The sequence below is a fragment of the Drosophila gunungcola genome, unplaced genomic scaffold (assembly GCF_025200985.1).
Source record: "Drosophila gunungcola strain Sukarami unplaced genomic scaffold, Dgunungcola_SK_2 000068F, whole genome shotgun sequence".
In the NCBI taxonomy this organism is placed as follows: domain Eukaryota; kingdom Metazoa; phylum Arthropoda; class Insecta; order Diptera; family Drosophilidae; genus Drosophila; species Drosophila gunungcola.
The window spans coordinates 372,453-390,358 of NW_026453231.1; the positions used below are offsets into that span (position 1 = coordinate 372,453).

The 17,906-nt window shown below is 35.9% G+C and overlaps 1 protein-coding gene across 1 annotated transcript in view; it reads right to left on the reverse strand.

Annotated features, from left to right (window-relative positions):
* LOC128264384 (transcription-associated protein 1-like) overlaps nucleotides 1-17,906 on the reverse strand; it is a 90,999-nt gene that overhangs the window by 14,976 nt on the left and 58,117 nt on the right. The gene's annotated exons all lie outside the window — the stretch shown is intronic.

Genomic DNA, 17,906 nt, shown 5'->3' on the forward strand with positions numbered 1-17,906 from the left:
GCTTAAAAACTGAGAGACTAGTTTGCATATAAACGGACGGACAGACGGACAGACGGACGGACAGACGGACAAACGGACATGACTAGATCGACTCTACTAGTGATGCTGATCAAGAATATATATACTTTATAGGGTCGGAAACGTCTCCTTCACTGCGTTGCAAACTTCTGACTGAAATTATAATACCCTCTGCAAGGGTATAATAAAATAATGTTAGTAAGGCTTTTAATTTTGTTAACTATTCTCTTTTATTTAAATTAGATCAGCTCGGGTTTTCGAATAATCTTTTAGCTTGAATTTCAAGTTCTTGAATTGAAGAACTCGGAGGGTTATTTTAAAAAACGCAGTTTCCAATATGATTAACGTAACATCTGGAGTGCATCAGTGTAGTAATTTGGGCCCATTGCTATTTACCTTATTCATCAATAATCTTCCTTCTGTCATAACACATTCTCGAGTATAATTTTAAGCTGATGATGTTTAACTTTGTTTGTCCTATAAAAACCGCAATTGGGTTTCGGTTCACCTCTTTAATCTGAAAAGCCTTAAATGAAACCACTAACCATACAACATATAGACTGGTCATTTCATAGAACGAATTTGCACACAAATACTTTATTATAATTAAAATATTATTAACTTCTAAATACTTTTTATATTCTTGTAAAAGTAAATGGAACAAATATAAAAATCTGCATTGTTTGCTTAAATAATATTTTAATGATAATAATTTTATAACTTTAATTGTACCAATATCTTGGATTATAATGAATTGTTTAAAGACAATTAAAATTACACTGCGAATCATTAAAAAATAAATCAACCAAAGATCACTAAACATAAAATTTAAATCAAGTGTCCTAAAAGCCCGCTCCCCTTAAAAGCAATCGTTGGTAGGTTATGCCGGCACCATCCGCTCGCAAAACATCGACAAAAGCTGATTTAGTTTGAAGTTTTCTCAACCACTGAAGAGCAGTCGATGTTTAAAGTGACACGACTGCGATATGCCCTGTTCCCATCTCATTGGGCTGATTTCTAGTAATTCGAATACATACATAAATGTAAAACATTTTACTGCTATATATATTATATCATATAATATTCATGTTTTTATCATAATCCAATAGTAAATACGCCCATATTCTTAGGGTACCAAGTTTGAAAAGTAGCAAACGACAAAATGTTCTTTATGCGCCGAAACAAAATAAACGCACACATGCTCCCGTGTATGGGAATGCTTGATCACGCATACATACAAATACCAATTCAAGCCCAGGCAACCATCATCAAAATGCGCCTCTTTGCGACTGAACGGCTGAACTCGTGCAATGAGTGCGCGAGCCTAAAAATGAGAATAAGAGAGCAAAAAACCCGAGTGCACACGAAGCGCCGGGGCCTGCTGCTGAGAGCACCGGGGGCCTGCCAATAAAAAGTTTTTGTGTCAAATTCGTTGTATAAAAATGAACAGTCTATATGTTGTATGGTTAGTGATGTAACGTAATTACTTTTTATAAGGGTGCGCCTTCATTTATATTCTCTTCATAATATGTCACTGGACCATATATATCCGGTCAACGAGTTTTTCTTAACCCAAATTAAAAAGTCTACTGTTAACAAGGCTATGAGTGTTCTGGGTTTATTAAGCGATGATCGAAAGAATTTGAGGATCCTTATACAACTATGTATATTATTATTTACTTCCCCTGTCTGTCCTAATTTAGAATATTGCGCTCCCGTTTGGAGTCCCCAATATCAAGTACACATTGATCGTGTTGAGTCAGTACAAAAAATTTTTTTCATTTCGCCTTCTGTGGCTTAAACTGAGATCAATACGAAAGGTTACCATCTCAATCTAGTAGATTAATATTGCTTAGTTTACCTACTCTTGTAAATCGTAGAATCATGCTTAGAACTATTTTTATGCACAATCTTGCCAAAGGTAATATTGACTCCACAGAATTGGTAAGCCGCATAACTTTTAATGTGCCTTTTAGACCAACCCGCAACTACCATCCACTTTACTTGCCAAGCTCTTCTTTAAATTTTGGCCTGCATGAACCCTTTCGTGCTCTTTGTAATAAATATAATAATCTATATAATCAAATTTGTTTTTTAACCTCTATCCCTGTCTTAAAAACTACACTACTGCACATATTATGTGAACCGTACTTAGTTTATAAAGTCTCTACGCTATGTTATTTGTGTTTTCCTCGCGAACTCGATAACTGTCCACAATGCTAATAGGGCCCGCACATAACAAACTCGTGCTTGGTTTTATTGGGCCACTTGTTTGTACTGTTATATTAATTGTTGAACTGTTATATTAATTGATCAAAGAAATAAAGTAAATCTAAGCCAAAGTATCTCATGGCGAAAAAATTCATGATTTTTTAATGGTTTTGTCGATATTATAGAAAAATGTATGAAATCCAGCTAAATTATATTTATTAATTGACATTTTTACCAATTTCAACGACTTCACAAGCTTTTCGATCAGCTAAGTATTCAAGAAAACTTTTTGAAATGTTGGCACAAAATGTATTAGCTTAATGTATATTAAAAAGGACCCTATACATATTTTGCAACTTTTCTCCAAAAATAAAAGAAATTTTGGCCTAAACTCGGATCCGCTGGCCCAGTGTGCATTAGCGCGTGTTATTCGAGCTGACTGAGGCTTCAGTCCTCGAACCAGGCGGACCATATATGCCGGATTCATATTGCCATGAGCGCTATATGGTGCTTCGGTGTGGTACGCCAAGGCAAGGGAAGTATCTGCCAAAATTCGGCTATTGCATGGTGATCTTGCGTAGATGCTCTACGGTATGCTGTACAGTGTTAGCCCTGCCACTGCAGGTGCTTGCTTAAGCTACCCCTTTTTATTTGGCCCCTATGAAAATAGGAGTCAAATAAAGGGTGGCCCACAAAAGATTTGTGTTTTCAAATCGCTATTAAAAAACAACGAGTATATATTTTTCAAAATTTTTTTTTTATTGGATAGCTTTAACATTGCGGCTTATGTATGAAACACAACTTCGTTCATATGGCTGCCTTTACAGTAGTCCTTTCGGTCGATCCAATTTTTAAACACATTTTTACCGAAAAATCGTGTTTTCTGATGAGGCCCATTTCCACCTCGGTAATTATGTTAATAAGCAAAACTGTCGCATTTGGGATTCAGAAAATCCACACGTAGTCTTGGAAAAGCCAATGTAACCACAACAAGTGACTGGTTGGTGCAGTATGTCGGGTGGCATCATTGGGCCTTTTTTCTTTGAAAACAAGGAAGGAGCCGCCGTAACCGGTGTCCGCTATGTTGGAAGACTTTTTCTTTTCCGGAATGGAAGATGAAGACATAGACGACATATGGTTCCAGACAAATTAACGTCAGATTGCCAAAAAGAAGAACGGCAATATTGAAAACAGCAAAAAAGATAAAAAATAGTTTCAAAAACATATAAAAGACTTAATAAACAAGAAAGGAAGCAAACTTCGGCAAGCCGAAGTTTATATACCCTTGCAGCTATTGCAAGAATTAAATATTTTTGAAAACATTAAAATTATGATTTACTTGCGTATATGTCTAAAAACATTGAAGCAATGATGATTTGCAGCTCATTATTAGGTAGTTATTTTATATAATTTTATTATTTCTATTGGAGCTATATGATATAGTCGTCCTATTTTGATGAAATTTTAACCGTAATTCTGAAATATTTATCCATTACTATATGTCGAAGAACTTATAGAAAAATTTAAAAACACCAAAGTTATATTTTTTTTTTATTTACTTTTATGATTGTTGCTATGAGAGCTATATGCTATAGTCGTCCGATTTTGATGAAATTTAAACCGTAATTCTGAATGATTTATCCATTACTATATCTCGAAGAACTAAAAAAAAAAAATAAAAAACAGAATAGCCTTAATTTTTTTTCATTTATTTTTATGATTGTTCCTATGGGAGCTATATGCTATAGTCGTCCGATTTTGATGAAATTTAAACCGTAATTCTGAAATATTTAACCATTACTATATCTCGAAGAACTAAAAAAAAATTAAAAAACAGAAAAGTTATAATTTTTTTTCATTTATTTTTCCGATTGTTCCTATGGGAGCTATATGCTATAGTCGTCCGATTTTGATAAAATTTAAATCATAATTCTGAAATAATAAACCATTACTAAATGTCGAAGAACTAAAAAAAAAATTAAAAAACAGCAAAGTTATAATTTTTTTTCATTTATTTTTCCGATTGTTACTATGGGAGCTATATGCTATAGTCGTCCGATCCGGCTCGCTCCGACTTATATACTACCTGCACTAGAAAGACAACTTTTGGGAAATTTTCATGCAGATAGCTTAAAAACTGAGAGACTAGTTTGCATATAAACGGACGGACAGACGGACGGACAGACGGACATGGCTAGATCGACTCTACTAGTGATGCTGATCAAGAATATATATACTTTATAGGGTCGGAAACGTCTCCTTCACTGCGTTGCAAACTTCTGACTGAAATTATAATACCCTCTGCAAGGGTATAAAAATTAATGAAAGCATATCAAAACGATGTCTTGTTTTATGAATGCTTCAACGAAGAGTAGGTTACAGATGACTTCAGCTCAGGTAAACAGTTTTTGACAAGCCTAGTTCCAATAATAAATAGTATTTAATATTGAATTGCATCTTCGTTTGAAAATATAGATTAAAACAACAAATTCGTCAAAAATCATTGAAAACGTGATTAAGTAATATATGGATGGCCCTTTGGGTCTCAAAAGATGGTCGTGTATAGTATGGGGCGTTTACGATGTGTCTAAAAATGTTGGCTTGGCAAGACTCAATAACTTTTATGGAAGTTTTACAGCCTTGAAAATCAGTCTTTTTGTTGTTAAGGAGAGTACACTTCCTGGTGAAAGGAACAGGGCCGAGCACACATCCTTGAGGAACTCCAGCCAGTATAGGCCATGTTGCAGATGTTGACCTTCAAACATCCACCAGAAACGAAAGGAGGAGCCCTTTTTTTTTTAGGGATCATTGCAACATTAGCGTGCTTTTATTGCTTTGCTACCGTAGCAGCAGTTTCCTCTTCCGCAGCCAAGTCAAAAGGCACGAACCTTTACTGTAGAGAGCCAGCCAAATCGTTAGCTATCTCATCGACCTTATTAATTCAAGTACCATCCGAACGAAGTAAACGCAGCTTTTTAAGTGGTTGGCGCTTCAGTCCACGCGCGCATTTCCACAGCCTCTTAGCCACGAACAGCGTCTGGTTCAATCGCACTTAGTTTGCGGAGGAAGAAGTCCGACTTGACCTCGTAAAGTGCTTACCTCAGTAGAGAATCGGCCTGTAATGCACACCTTTCCCCAACCAGATCCTATATTCCAGGACCTATAAGGGCATTTAACTGTGGAAAAGTAGGATGAATTCTTGTTGCAGATGAGACGTCAGCGGCAGATTTGATCTTGACTTACTCAGTAACTTGTAGACTAGAAGATGTAAGATGGTCAAGCAGTTCAACACCTCTTGGAGACGAGCGACTGTAGCCACAAAATTGACTATGAGCATTCCAGTCCCCAGTCCACTAGAGAGTTTTCTTAACTCCTGAGCTGACCATTAAATGACAGAGGGCAGTAGATAGAAGCCAAAAACCAAATCACCTAAATCTGTACTGAAGGTATTTGCAACGGCCTGATATTCCGCAGTTGAATTAGAGCTGTAAGGATAATATTGGAGGTGAGAGCAGATTAAGATGGCAGCCCCTCTGCGCAGACGGTCTGACGGTCAAAGCCAAATTCCTAAACTTGAACGACTGTTAAAATGTGTTTTTTATTAATCAACATGACGTCAATTAAGTTAGAGGTAATGTAGTGCTCTAACTTAAGATTTTCTGCCAGTGAGACCATTGGCGTTCCAAAAAGGTAACGGATACCAATATTAGGCATAACTCCTAGTCCTAGACGTATTAGCAGGCGAGTTGCCGGTAAATTGACTTGTAAAAAGTTCCATAATTTTATCATCATAAGCATCATCTGGTCGATACGTGAGATAAGAACTTCAAAACTGGCATTAGGTGGGGAGGGCTGTGATGAGCGTTGTTGAGAATGCGGAGGGATGGCATAATTAGACTTTTCCTGGTGCGAGGGATGAGCCGGAATGGATAGGACTCGACACCCAGGCACTCTGAGAAGGAATCGGGGCAGATACAAATTAACTTATTTGTAGCTTTTTGGAATTTAAAGTCTTTCGTTGAGAATAAGCCTCTAGAAGAGCAAGCCATTTTCGATATCCTGAACTACGCACAGTGCTCGGTCAAAATTTTGATTTTAAATGTACCAATTCTTATTTATAATTGGTGTAGCTATTTGAATTTATTAATCTTTTTGTGTTGCTCTATCATTCCTCTTCAAGAATAGCATCGAAAGAAAGAGCATGATATTCATGGGGACTTTCAGCGTAAGCAACGTGCAAGGAAAGCTCTCCTTAAAAAATTATTTAAGCTTATTAAAAACAAGTTTTAGTGCAATAAAAGTGCTGAATATTATAAATAAAGGTATTAACTTCCATTTTAGAACAAATAGTATATAGTGTATATCAATATTGTATTTAGTACATAATTGTGAGCTTTCTTGGTTTGTCTTTTATGTGTTTGGTTAGAGTTTTAGTTGTGATGGCATTCTTTCTGTGTTCTGTGTCTTTTCAATGAAATCTATATGATATAGTTGTCCGATTTCAATAATATTAAAACCGAAACTCGGGAATATTAAACTATTACTAAAACTTAAAGAACTAAACAAAAAATGTTAAAATCAAAAAAGTTGTAATTTTTATATCATTATTTTCCCGACTGTTCCTATGAAAACTATAGGATATAGTGAAACGATCTGGCCAATTCTATATATTTATAAAATTTTTCTAGATTTTTGGTGTTTTAGGTGTCGAAGCTTCAAACAAAGAGCCAACATTAAATTTTGTTATAAAATTGGTAAAACTTTTACCAAAACGTTTCAATTGATGAAACAAGTTTATGGCGATGATTGACGATGAACATGTGGGCCATCCAAAATCCGTTATCACCGAAAATTACATCGAAACTGTGCGTGAATTCATAAAAAATCAGCCGAAATCATCATTGAAATTAATGGGAATAGAATTGAACATCTCTAAAACATCGATATATTGCATTTTGACCGAACATTTGGGCTTACAAAAGGTGTGTGCACGGTTTGTTCCGCACAAATTGACTGACGTTAAAAAATTGCTCAGAATTCAAAATTCGAAGGGCATCATCAAAAAGATAAAATAAAGACCCGAACTTCCTTTACAAGATTGTGACTGGTGACGAAACGTGGTGTTTTCAATATGATCCCGAAACGAAACGCCAGAGTGCTAAATGAATGGCGCCGGACGAGCCGAAACCCAAAAAATCGCGCCTGGAGATGTCAAAAGTGAAGACAATGCTGACTTGTTATTATGATTCCAAGGGTATTGTTCACAAGGAATTTGTTCCACCCGGCCAAAACGTTAATGCGGTATACCTTTGCAGTGTTGAAGCGTTTGGTGCGCCGTATTCGACGTGTTCGGCCCGAATATCGCGAAGATGGAAGTTGGCGTTTGTGGCACGATAATTAGCCGTCTCATCGTTCAACGCTTGTGTCTGACTTTTTGACCGAAAATCACATTTTAACCATCAACCACTCCCCGTATTCACCTGATATGGCACCGTGCGACTTCTACCTTTTCGGAAAAATGCAATTGCCGATGAAAGGAAAGCATTATGCAGACGTAGAGGCCATTTAAAAGGCTTGCACCGGCATACTGGCGGCCATACCGGGCAACGAACTAAAACACTTGTTGGACATGCTTTTGGACCGTGCAAAACGCTGTATTAAAGCAGAAGGAAACTATTTTGAATAAAATAAATTGATTTTGCCGAAAAAACTATTTGTTCTGTTTTTTTTTTTTTTAAGTCCTGTTTACTTTGGAACTCACCTTGTACTAAAAAGGTACACCTGGCCGTACTAGCGCAAGAAACGCCATTTTTAAAATTGTCAAAACCAGAAGGAAGAGCAACATCTTTCCGAGCCTTCAGAATATATGTCGAAACAACCGACAATTTTTACTAGCGGTGTTGACTAAGGGCGGTTTTAACTCTAAGTAGTTGCGGCAATTTGTGTTTATGCAACGCGTGCGTTAATTTTCTTACCGACTGTAGAACCAAAAGGGCAAAAAAAAACAAAAATAACTCGTCATCTTGACAAATACTAATGCATTTGTGCAGCACATCATTTGGTGAGGTGGTTTCAGATGATTGATTTACTTGACTTAACTCCGCTTTTCTCGTACTTTTTGGTTGGGAGAGGACATGAGAAACTGCAGTCAATTTGGTTTTTGCTTTGTTTGTTGTCTTTGTTTGGGTGGTATGAAAGATCGTTGGAAAGTTTGTTTTCCACGGCTCATTTTGTACTGTGCCGCTTGCTTGGACATAATATTGCAACTTACTCTCTCTGTGATCGCATTTCTCATTTATTTTTTTTAGAATTTCCGCTCCTTTATGTTGGCTTTTGTTGTTATTTTATTTTATCGTTCTATTGGCAACCCGAGCACACGTAGCTTTCGCAAATAAGATTTCGGTTATTTAAACTATATTTTTAATCACATGGCGGAGCGATATAAAAAATAAATTTTATAAAAAGAAATTTGACGCAGTAAAATCGAAATATAAAAATATATAAAACTAGTTATTTTTAATTAACATGTTTCACCAGATAGCAAATTCGGATCATCAGCGTTGAAATCGCTACTCACCTCAGGATTTACCACCAACACGCATCTGGAACCAGGAACCAGGTTCTGGGATTTTGGAATATACATATAACTTCACCTGCGCGGTAATCTTTGAAGGGCTGAGCAAGAGCGCAATACATAGTTGTAGTAAGCAAGCCGTGAAGAGTGACATAAAGCAGTGAAAATAAAAAAAAACAAGAAAGGAAGCAAACTTCGGCAAGCCGAAGTTCATATACCCTTGCAGCTATTGCAAAAATTAAATATTCTTGAAAACATTAAAATTATGATTGACTTGCGTATGTTTACGTTGAAGCTATGATGATTTGCAGCTCAATTATTTGATAGTTTCTATGGCAGCTATGTGATATCGTTTTCCAAATTTTAATAAAATTACGGACAGACTGAAATTATAATACTCTCTGCAAGGGTATAATAAACACCGTTTGAAGCGAGAATCTAGCATTGTACCAAGGGTCATTCCGGCTCCCTATATTTTCTGTCACAGTTACAAATTTTATGTTTTGTTAGGTACTTTGGCCACGTCTCAGATTTTAACAAGGAGTGAGAGCTTCGTTGCAAGTGCCGACCGAAATGGGAACTGTTGAGAAAGGAAGATTCAGAAAAAATGAACACCTAAGCCCCAATGAAAAATTATGTCAAACAAATAATTAAATTAATTAATTAAAAAGTACGAAGTCTTCCTGGGCTACTGTTGTAAGTCGATTACCAAAAATAAAAATAAAACCGCGTTCGAGTGCATTAGAAAAAGAGCAAAAAGCGGTTACGAAAACCACGAGCAGCAGCGAACTTAAACCCGGAGCTTTTAAGGGGGGACCATAAATTTTCGCGTGAAAAAATTAATTTATTTGGAAATAAGAATATTCAAGAATAATGCCTTGTACATTTTAAGTCTACAATTCGATGGTTACGCTGACCTTTTGACCTTTATCAAACAGGGAAGACAGTTGTGCTCACACGTATGGCATGGATTTCTGTTAACTTCCTCGCGTCATGTCAGAATTTTTGACAGGGAGAGCCAGGAAGAAGTATTTTCCCACAACCACAACGCTACCTCCAAAACGACAAAGAGCACATCAAGAATTTTATGCTTGAACTATTGGTAATACATGACAGTAAATAACGAAATAAATAGACTCCATCGATTGTACGAGAATGCCGAACCGAGACCCATATGTATATCCGCCGCCACGAATTTCGAAGCATTGAAGTTGTAGACAGTTCGACAACGAAGCTACCATCGCAGAAGGGCCCTCTGGCCAGGTAACCGCGACGCGCGAAATTCAGTCTGCAGGGAACTGCCAGCGATGTTAGGACTGCTGTGCAATTTTGTCGCAGAGTGTGCCGAGGCATTTGGTTGATCTTCCAGTAACACTTAATCAATAGTCCGGATCTTGGAAGTCTACATCAGAAAAAAATTGTTTGCCGTAGAGCCAAACTATCCACTGTCGCAGAGAGAATGTTTGGCAATAATATGAAATCATTATAGTAGGAATAAGAAACCTGCAGTGCTATCTCGAAGGCTACCGATTCGACGTCATAACGGTTCATCCAGCAATCAAATGGTTGGGAAGCATTGATACTGGCCCGGACGTTCCGCGTTTTGGGTATTCAATGCAGTCAAGCTTCTTCCGGTAAAACGCTCACGCAATAGGTAGAGAAACCGTTAACCCTACTCTGTGCAGATTTCATTGGGTGGTGCCAAATACTACGATATTTTTGATTTGAGTTTTTTCATATTAAAATTCATAACTTTTGGGTAATTAATTTGAGTAATTTAAATACAATAAATAATTTTTCAAGACAAATTATTTGGTTTAATTCTTTGTTAATCTCTCCTGCTTAGGGAAACGCTACCATCCTAATATTTTAGACTTCTTAAAACTTCGCACCACGATTTTAAGTCTTCGACTTTTGTGACTTACGCATAAAATTATAGTTGGCATGCAACGATGGCTTTCACTGTTTTACTAGAAATATGTACTATACATTGAAATCAATGGCATAAAAATAATAATTTACGATTTTTTGTTGTTGTTAATTTTTAGAACTTTTAAGACATAAAGCTCTACTATTAAAAAAAAAGATGGTGTTTCTCTTTTAAATATGCTGAAAAATACATATAACATGCTTAATTTACGGTACTTTTTCTCTTTTTTCCTTCCTTATTTTACAGTAATAATTTAACAGTTAATAATAATATTTATTATTAAAGTTGTGTAGAGTTACCCCACTTTTTTATGACTGTATATTTAATTTATTAATGTTATTGTATTGTTATTGTTATTGCAGTATCCTAACACTTAGAGTATAGTATTTAATTTTAACTAAGCTAATCCACTAACATCATTTATTCTTTTATAAATTCACTAATTTATAACTGCTTAGATATTTTGATTACATTAATTGCACATTTTAAATTTATGAATAAATAGTGATATGCTTCTAAGGGTGTTTAAAAATGTGGCATCCAGTCCACACTTGAAATTCATACACAACAAATTGTCTTTTCGAGCATTGGTCTAGTGCTTATTATATTGTTTGTCATGTGTGAGGTCGAGAAACGGATCATAACGTAAAGATAACTAGGTAGTTCAAACATACCTATATTAATATTTTGAAAAAGAAAAATAACAATATTATTATTGTTATCAATAATGAAGTCAATGATTTTGTTTGCGCTGTTAGTAACTTGGAAATATTTATTAAATACCTACTGGCTGCGGCACAGGTAGGAAATATTTTACTCCATAAAAGAGAGCCTTAACCAACTCGCCTTTTTTAAAACTCGAGGTGGCAACTTCGTCCGATATCAGGTCGAGAAAAGATCGGAGCTTTAAACTTAACTTCGACTTACTTTGATACTCATGTTTGTAACTCAATACTAATTACACTCTTAGATACCTCTCTTAAATTTATAAATTGTAAATAGGTAATCGTGGCGTGCATGCCTTCTCATGGCACGTCAGACATGGCATTATGTTAAGGTTTTGAGTTTCTTCTTCACATTAAAGAGCTTCCAGAGCTTGACATTCCGGACTGTATACTTGGGGTCGCTAGCTGCTGGGAAAGATTCATTTTTACCATTAATTTTAAAGAATTAAAACAAATTTTCGTCGTCCCAAATTTAATAATTCTAGAACTCGGAATCTTGAAGTTTTGTTCTTTTGATAACTGAGTTCGTTTCTTTTCTCTTTGTTTTTTTTTCCTGATCACAGAGCGAATCCTTAAAGCAGGTTTATCTTTAATATGACACGGTTTCTGAAAGCCTGTTCAGCAGGTGGAACCTGAAACTGCACTTTTTGATATGTCAACCTTCAATTATTTTGGAAAGGAAAACTGTATTCTTTTTTTCCACTTTTTATTAAACGGCAATGGCGGTTTTCCTTGGCAATAGTCGAAAAGGCCGAAATATAGTTACAAATTACTCTTTGCGCTAAGAAATGTCACAGAGATTACATACTTATATACCAATAGAATTAACTTTTACCTTAACAAGAAAGAAAGCAAACTTCGGCCGAAGTTCATATACCCTTGCAGCTATTGCAAGAATTAAACATTTTTGAAAACATTAAAATTATGATATACTTGCGTATATGCTTAATAACATTGAAGCTATGATGATTTGCAACTCAATTATTAAATAGTTATTTTATAAATTTTCATTACTTCTATGGGAGCTATATGATATAGTCGTCCGATTTTGATAAAATTTAAACCGTAATTCTGAAATATTTAACCATTACTATATGTCGAAGAACTAAATAAAAATTTTAAAAACAGCAAAGTTATAATTTTTTTTTTTTTTTTTGATTGTTCCTATGGGAGCTATATGCTATAGTCGTCCAATCCGGCTCGTTCCGACTTATATACTACCTGCAATAGAAAGACAACTTTTGGGAAAGTTTCATGCAGTTAGTTTGCGTAGAAACGGACGGACAGAAGGACAGACGGACGGACAGACGGACATGGCTAGATCGACTCTCCTAGTGATGCTAATCAAGGAGATGTCTCCTTCACTGAGTTGCAAGCTTCTGAATGAAATTATTATACCCTCTGCAAGGATATAAAAAGGAAATTTAAGGATGATTTTTTTGATGCCCCTTGGATTCCATAACAATTCTGCAATTAGTTATTGCCTTCCTTAATTTACCAATACCAAACCGCAAAGTTGGAGTTTTTAAATATAAAAAAAAATATTTGAAAAATTACCATTTTAAAACGCAACTTTTTCGTCGTGCTGTGACCTAGTACTAAACCGCAACTTTGTGCCATATTAAAAGACTTGAGAACGGTAAGGAGACGACTTAAGCGTAGAATTTTTCAAAACTTGTAACTATTTAGCATATGAAGTAAAACTATTTTAATTACGTAATTTGTACTTTCCTTGCACTGTTGAATCTCTTATGTTGTCAAAAGACTTTTTTCGAGTTTCCACCGAATCGATTCCTGTCCGTTTTATTGAGCTTTCCTGAAAGAATTCTTCATCGGTTCCTTCAGCTTTGGTTTCTCGCTCATCCTCTTTAATGCGGTGAAGCTCCCATTTTATAATAACTTCTGCTAAGTCCACAGCTAGTTTCTTATGTTCAATAGACGCAGTAGGAGGAAATCCTAAGCGTTGCATATAATTTATTAAGTGTTGCACTAGTTGATGCCTAACAGGAAAATATACCTACAAAATAAATAAATTATAAAATAAATAGTAAAATCAACGGGTTGCTTCATAACAAGAAGCAAGATATTAAACTTCGAAAAGCCGAAGTTTATATACCCTTGCAGCAGAAAAAAACTTGCACTGCGTAAGAATTACTAGAATCTGCATGTCAAATCCCCAAAGGCTTTAATAGTTTCCAAAATCTTGCCGTTTATACAGACGGATAGGCGGACAGAGAGACAGACGGTCAAACACACGGACATGACTAGTTCGACTCGGCTATTAATCCTAAAGAATATATATAATTTATAGGGTGAAATATAACATCTTGACTTGACTGTCCCAAGGTAGCTATAGGATCCGATCTACGCCGTTTTCAAACTTGATCTGGACAATGTTATATTAACTTGAATAGTCTCATCAAGAATATATGCATTTTATAAAGTTACATAGCCAACATGGAAGCTAAGAGCGGGCAGCACCCACGCTAACAGTTCTACATCAGCAAGCACTACGGCTCTATCTAATGAGCATAGGATAGTATTTTGCCGACAAAGCAGAGGCAGAGCGGCGGCAGAGGATTAAATAACTGAATAATTTTTTAAATAAAAAATTTTAAAAATAATCGAAACACACAAACAGAGTAACATGACAGACTTTTGCGCTTTTTCAGAGTGTGCGTGGCCGTTTTGAATTAAAATTGCGCTGCGTAAGAATTACTGGAATCCCAAATTTCTAGCTTTTGTAGTTTTCGAGATCTCGACATTGATACAGACGGCCAGACGGACAGACAAACGGACTTGACATGATCGACTCGGCTACTGATCCTGATAAAAAAAATATATACTTTATAGAGTTCGGAACGACTCCTCCTACCTGTAACATACTTTTCAACAAATACAATAAATTTTTTTACTCTGCGAATAACGGTTATAAATATTCTACATGTTTCGATTTTTATCCGTACATGTCAACACCAATGAAGCTACATCGACGTACAGACATACAGACGGACGGGCGGGCAAATGGACCTGACTAGGTCAAATGTTTAAAATAATAATGTCAATACTTACTTTATAATGACGAATTATAAGTTGTAATATATGAAACAGCTGCTGCATTGCATGGCCTTCTTCAACGATAATTTTTTTTGTCCAGTGTGTCAACATAGTGTTTCCGTCTTCCATTCGCAACGGCATAGCTGGTGTTAGTACATCGAGAGCTTGTTTAACTATAGATCTAGCCTCTAATGCATGTCCTTTAAGCAACGAATGAAATACTTGCAAAACTATTTTTTTATGAATAGCCAATCTAGCTATTATATGCGCAAGCAATAAATGACCATGATATCGTGCAGTTGGATCCACCGAATTCTTACTAAGTAAACAGGGCCAAGCAAAGGTCATGAGACGCCTAAGCTTATTACCCTGCCGCTTATTATTAGCATCTCCATCATGTATGTGCTGAGATGCGCGTTCTACCAATAAACAGGCAAGCTGTAACAGAGCAATTCTAACTGCATCTTCATATTGTTTATCCGGGTCAAAAACTTTATTAATAAAGACGGAAACAATATTTTTTTCATCTTCTTGATATGGCGTCGGCGGAGCGCCAATTAGTTTGTTTCCTTCGCCTTTATCAAAACTTACAGTAAAACAAGGAATAATAACAGCTGAAATAATTTTCGCTTTCAGCTCTTCTGAAATTGTGTTGTTATTAAAATTTTCAACAAAATAAAAAAATGCGTTTCGTTTCCAGTTAACGGTAAAGCTTTGAGCAACTGTGTTTTGCAAGAAATCTCGTAAGAAGTAGACATCAGGTATGAAGCGAAAGCATAATGCTTTTAATAATTGAAAGAGCAGTTCAATATCATTTGTGTTGTTTGAAAAATAAAGCAAGAGAATTCTTCCAATTAAATGCCATAAATCACAAACTACGTTTTCAGAGCATGTGGAATATAAATTACTCTGCCAGCAATTTTTGAGGGCGTCTACAATGTCTCGTCGTGTCGGAATCCATTGATCATCTATTTCCATTAACGTAAAAATTATTAAAACGGCTTGGTGATGAACTTCGTATTTATGTGTTTGTAGTAATTCGGAATTGAAGTTTAAGTAAATTAATAATCTGTTATATTTACTGTTTTTTATAGCTAAACGAAATGTTGATCCCATTTTGTGCTTTAAAACATATATAAAAAAACGATTCCATTGAGAGTCCATCATAACAGATTCCTTTAAAAATAAATCCACTGTTTCTGTTGGAAAACGTTGAAGAAACTTTAGAAGCGCTTCTCGATATGGGCTTGATGCCTCAATCATCAGATTTTTTTCAGTTTTTAAGACGAGTTGGCATAACTTTTCAATATATTTTTCTGATGCTGAGATATGGGAAAACATTTCGACTAGTGTGACAATTTTAAGTTCGTACTCTCCGCCCTTTGATGATGCAAAAAAGTTGATATTTTGATTTGTGCACTTATAGTCTCCCACAAATATTTCAATAATTTTTGAACAGTGTTGCAATATTTGTTCACTTAACTTCTCATTAAACATTTCCGGAAATAATTGAGTAAAATAAGATAAGCGTTTTATTGCTGGTATAGACAAATTTCTGTGATCGCCCAATTTTAAGAGCAGTGGACGCATTGCAGATTGTACCTGAAAAAAATCAACAAAAAAAGTAATACGATAAAAATGTATAATATGATACAAAACAGGAGAGGAAGCAAACTTCGAAAACGAAAGTTTGTACACCCTTGCAGCTAATGCAAAAATAAAATATTCTTTAAAGTATATAAATTTTGAATTTTTTTAACATTACGATTGTTTCTATTGGAGCTATATTATATAATCGTCATTTCAACTTTAAACATAAATCCGAAAAAATAAACCATGACTTTATCTTGAAAACCTAAAAAAAAATTAAGAAACAGCGAAGTAATAATTATTTTTTTGTTTTTTTTTTCCGGTTGTTCCTATGGGAATTATCGTCCGATTGGGCTCGTTCCGACCTGCAACACAAAAAAACTTTTGGGAAAGTTTCATCCAGAGATACTAGTTGGCGTAGAACCGGACGGACGAAAAAATGGACGGACAGACGGACGGACGAACAGACGGACCGACAGATGGACGGACGGACAGATGGACGGACGGACGGACAGACGGACGGACAGACAGAGGGAGGGACGGACAGACGGAGGGAGGGACGGACAGACGGACGGACAGACGGAGGGACGAACGGACGGACAGGTGGACGTACAGATGGACGGAAAGATGGACCGACGGATGGACGAACAGATGGACATGGCTATATCGACTTTCCTTCTGATCCTGATTTAATAGGGTCGGAAACGCCGCCTTTTACTTGTCTACGACCAACGGGTATAATAATAATTCTTCGAAAACGACATTTTATAAAGTCGGAAATGTCTCCTTCACCGCGTTACAATCACACTCTACTGCATAAGCATAGAAATAATACAAAAACCCTTATTTTGTGAGTTAATATTTTTTTATTTACGTACAAATAATATATATATGATTTTTACATTGTCATGTCTTCTTCACTGAGTTGGAAACTTCTGACTGAAATTATAATACCCTCTGTAAGGGAATAAACATTAAAATAGATAGAAATGTGTATAAAGAAAGGAGTCAATAAAGTCCAGCAGTATTTTTGTTGAATTTTTAGTTATTCAAAAAATTGGTTACAATAAATAAATAAGTGCCCTTCTCTTCGATGACTAGTTCCCAACTAGATGCCAACATCATAATGTTTCTCTTGTAGAAGATTGCTTCCCTATTAACTCGGAGACCCAGTTTTCACAAGACACTTTTGTGTGTAACTTCTGACTACAATGCTCGTTCGCAATGGACTGAAACAAGTGGTAATCACTTCGTGCGAGGTACGGATTGTACAGGTGATGCCTTCAAGCGGTCCGGGCCGCTTCACCGCTCTTCGACCACGGCCGTTTGCACTTTACGTTGTCGTTAGATACCCACTTTTCATTGAAAGTCACCATCCGCTTCAGAAACGGGTAGATTTTGTTGCGATTCAGCAGCGACTTGCTTGTGTCAATACGGTCAAAGAAATTTTTTCTGCTTCCAAGCTTCTTCAAATGGTGTATAACGGTTTTTTGACTCTTGCTCAGCTCTTGGCCGATGCTTCCGCTGCTACTATGCCGGTTTCTATCGACCAATTCTGCGGTTTTATCGCAATTTTTGGCGACAGGCCTTTCGTTTTCTACACCAGAACGAAAACGTTGAAACCATCGTTGTGCGTATGTGTAAAACGCCTTTTGGGGCTAGACAACTTAAATCTAGTTCAGTTATTGTTATTTATTCGGGTTGGATGCAGAAAATGTAAAGAGACTGAATAGATATATTAGTGACGATAGTCTTATGTAAAAAAATTAATAAGCGATTTTTAATAAGATTAGTAAAGAAT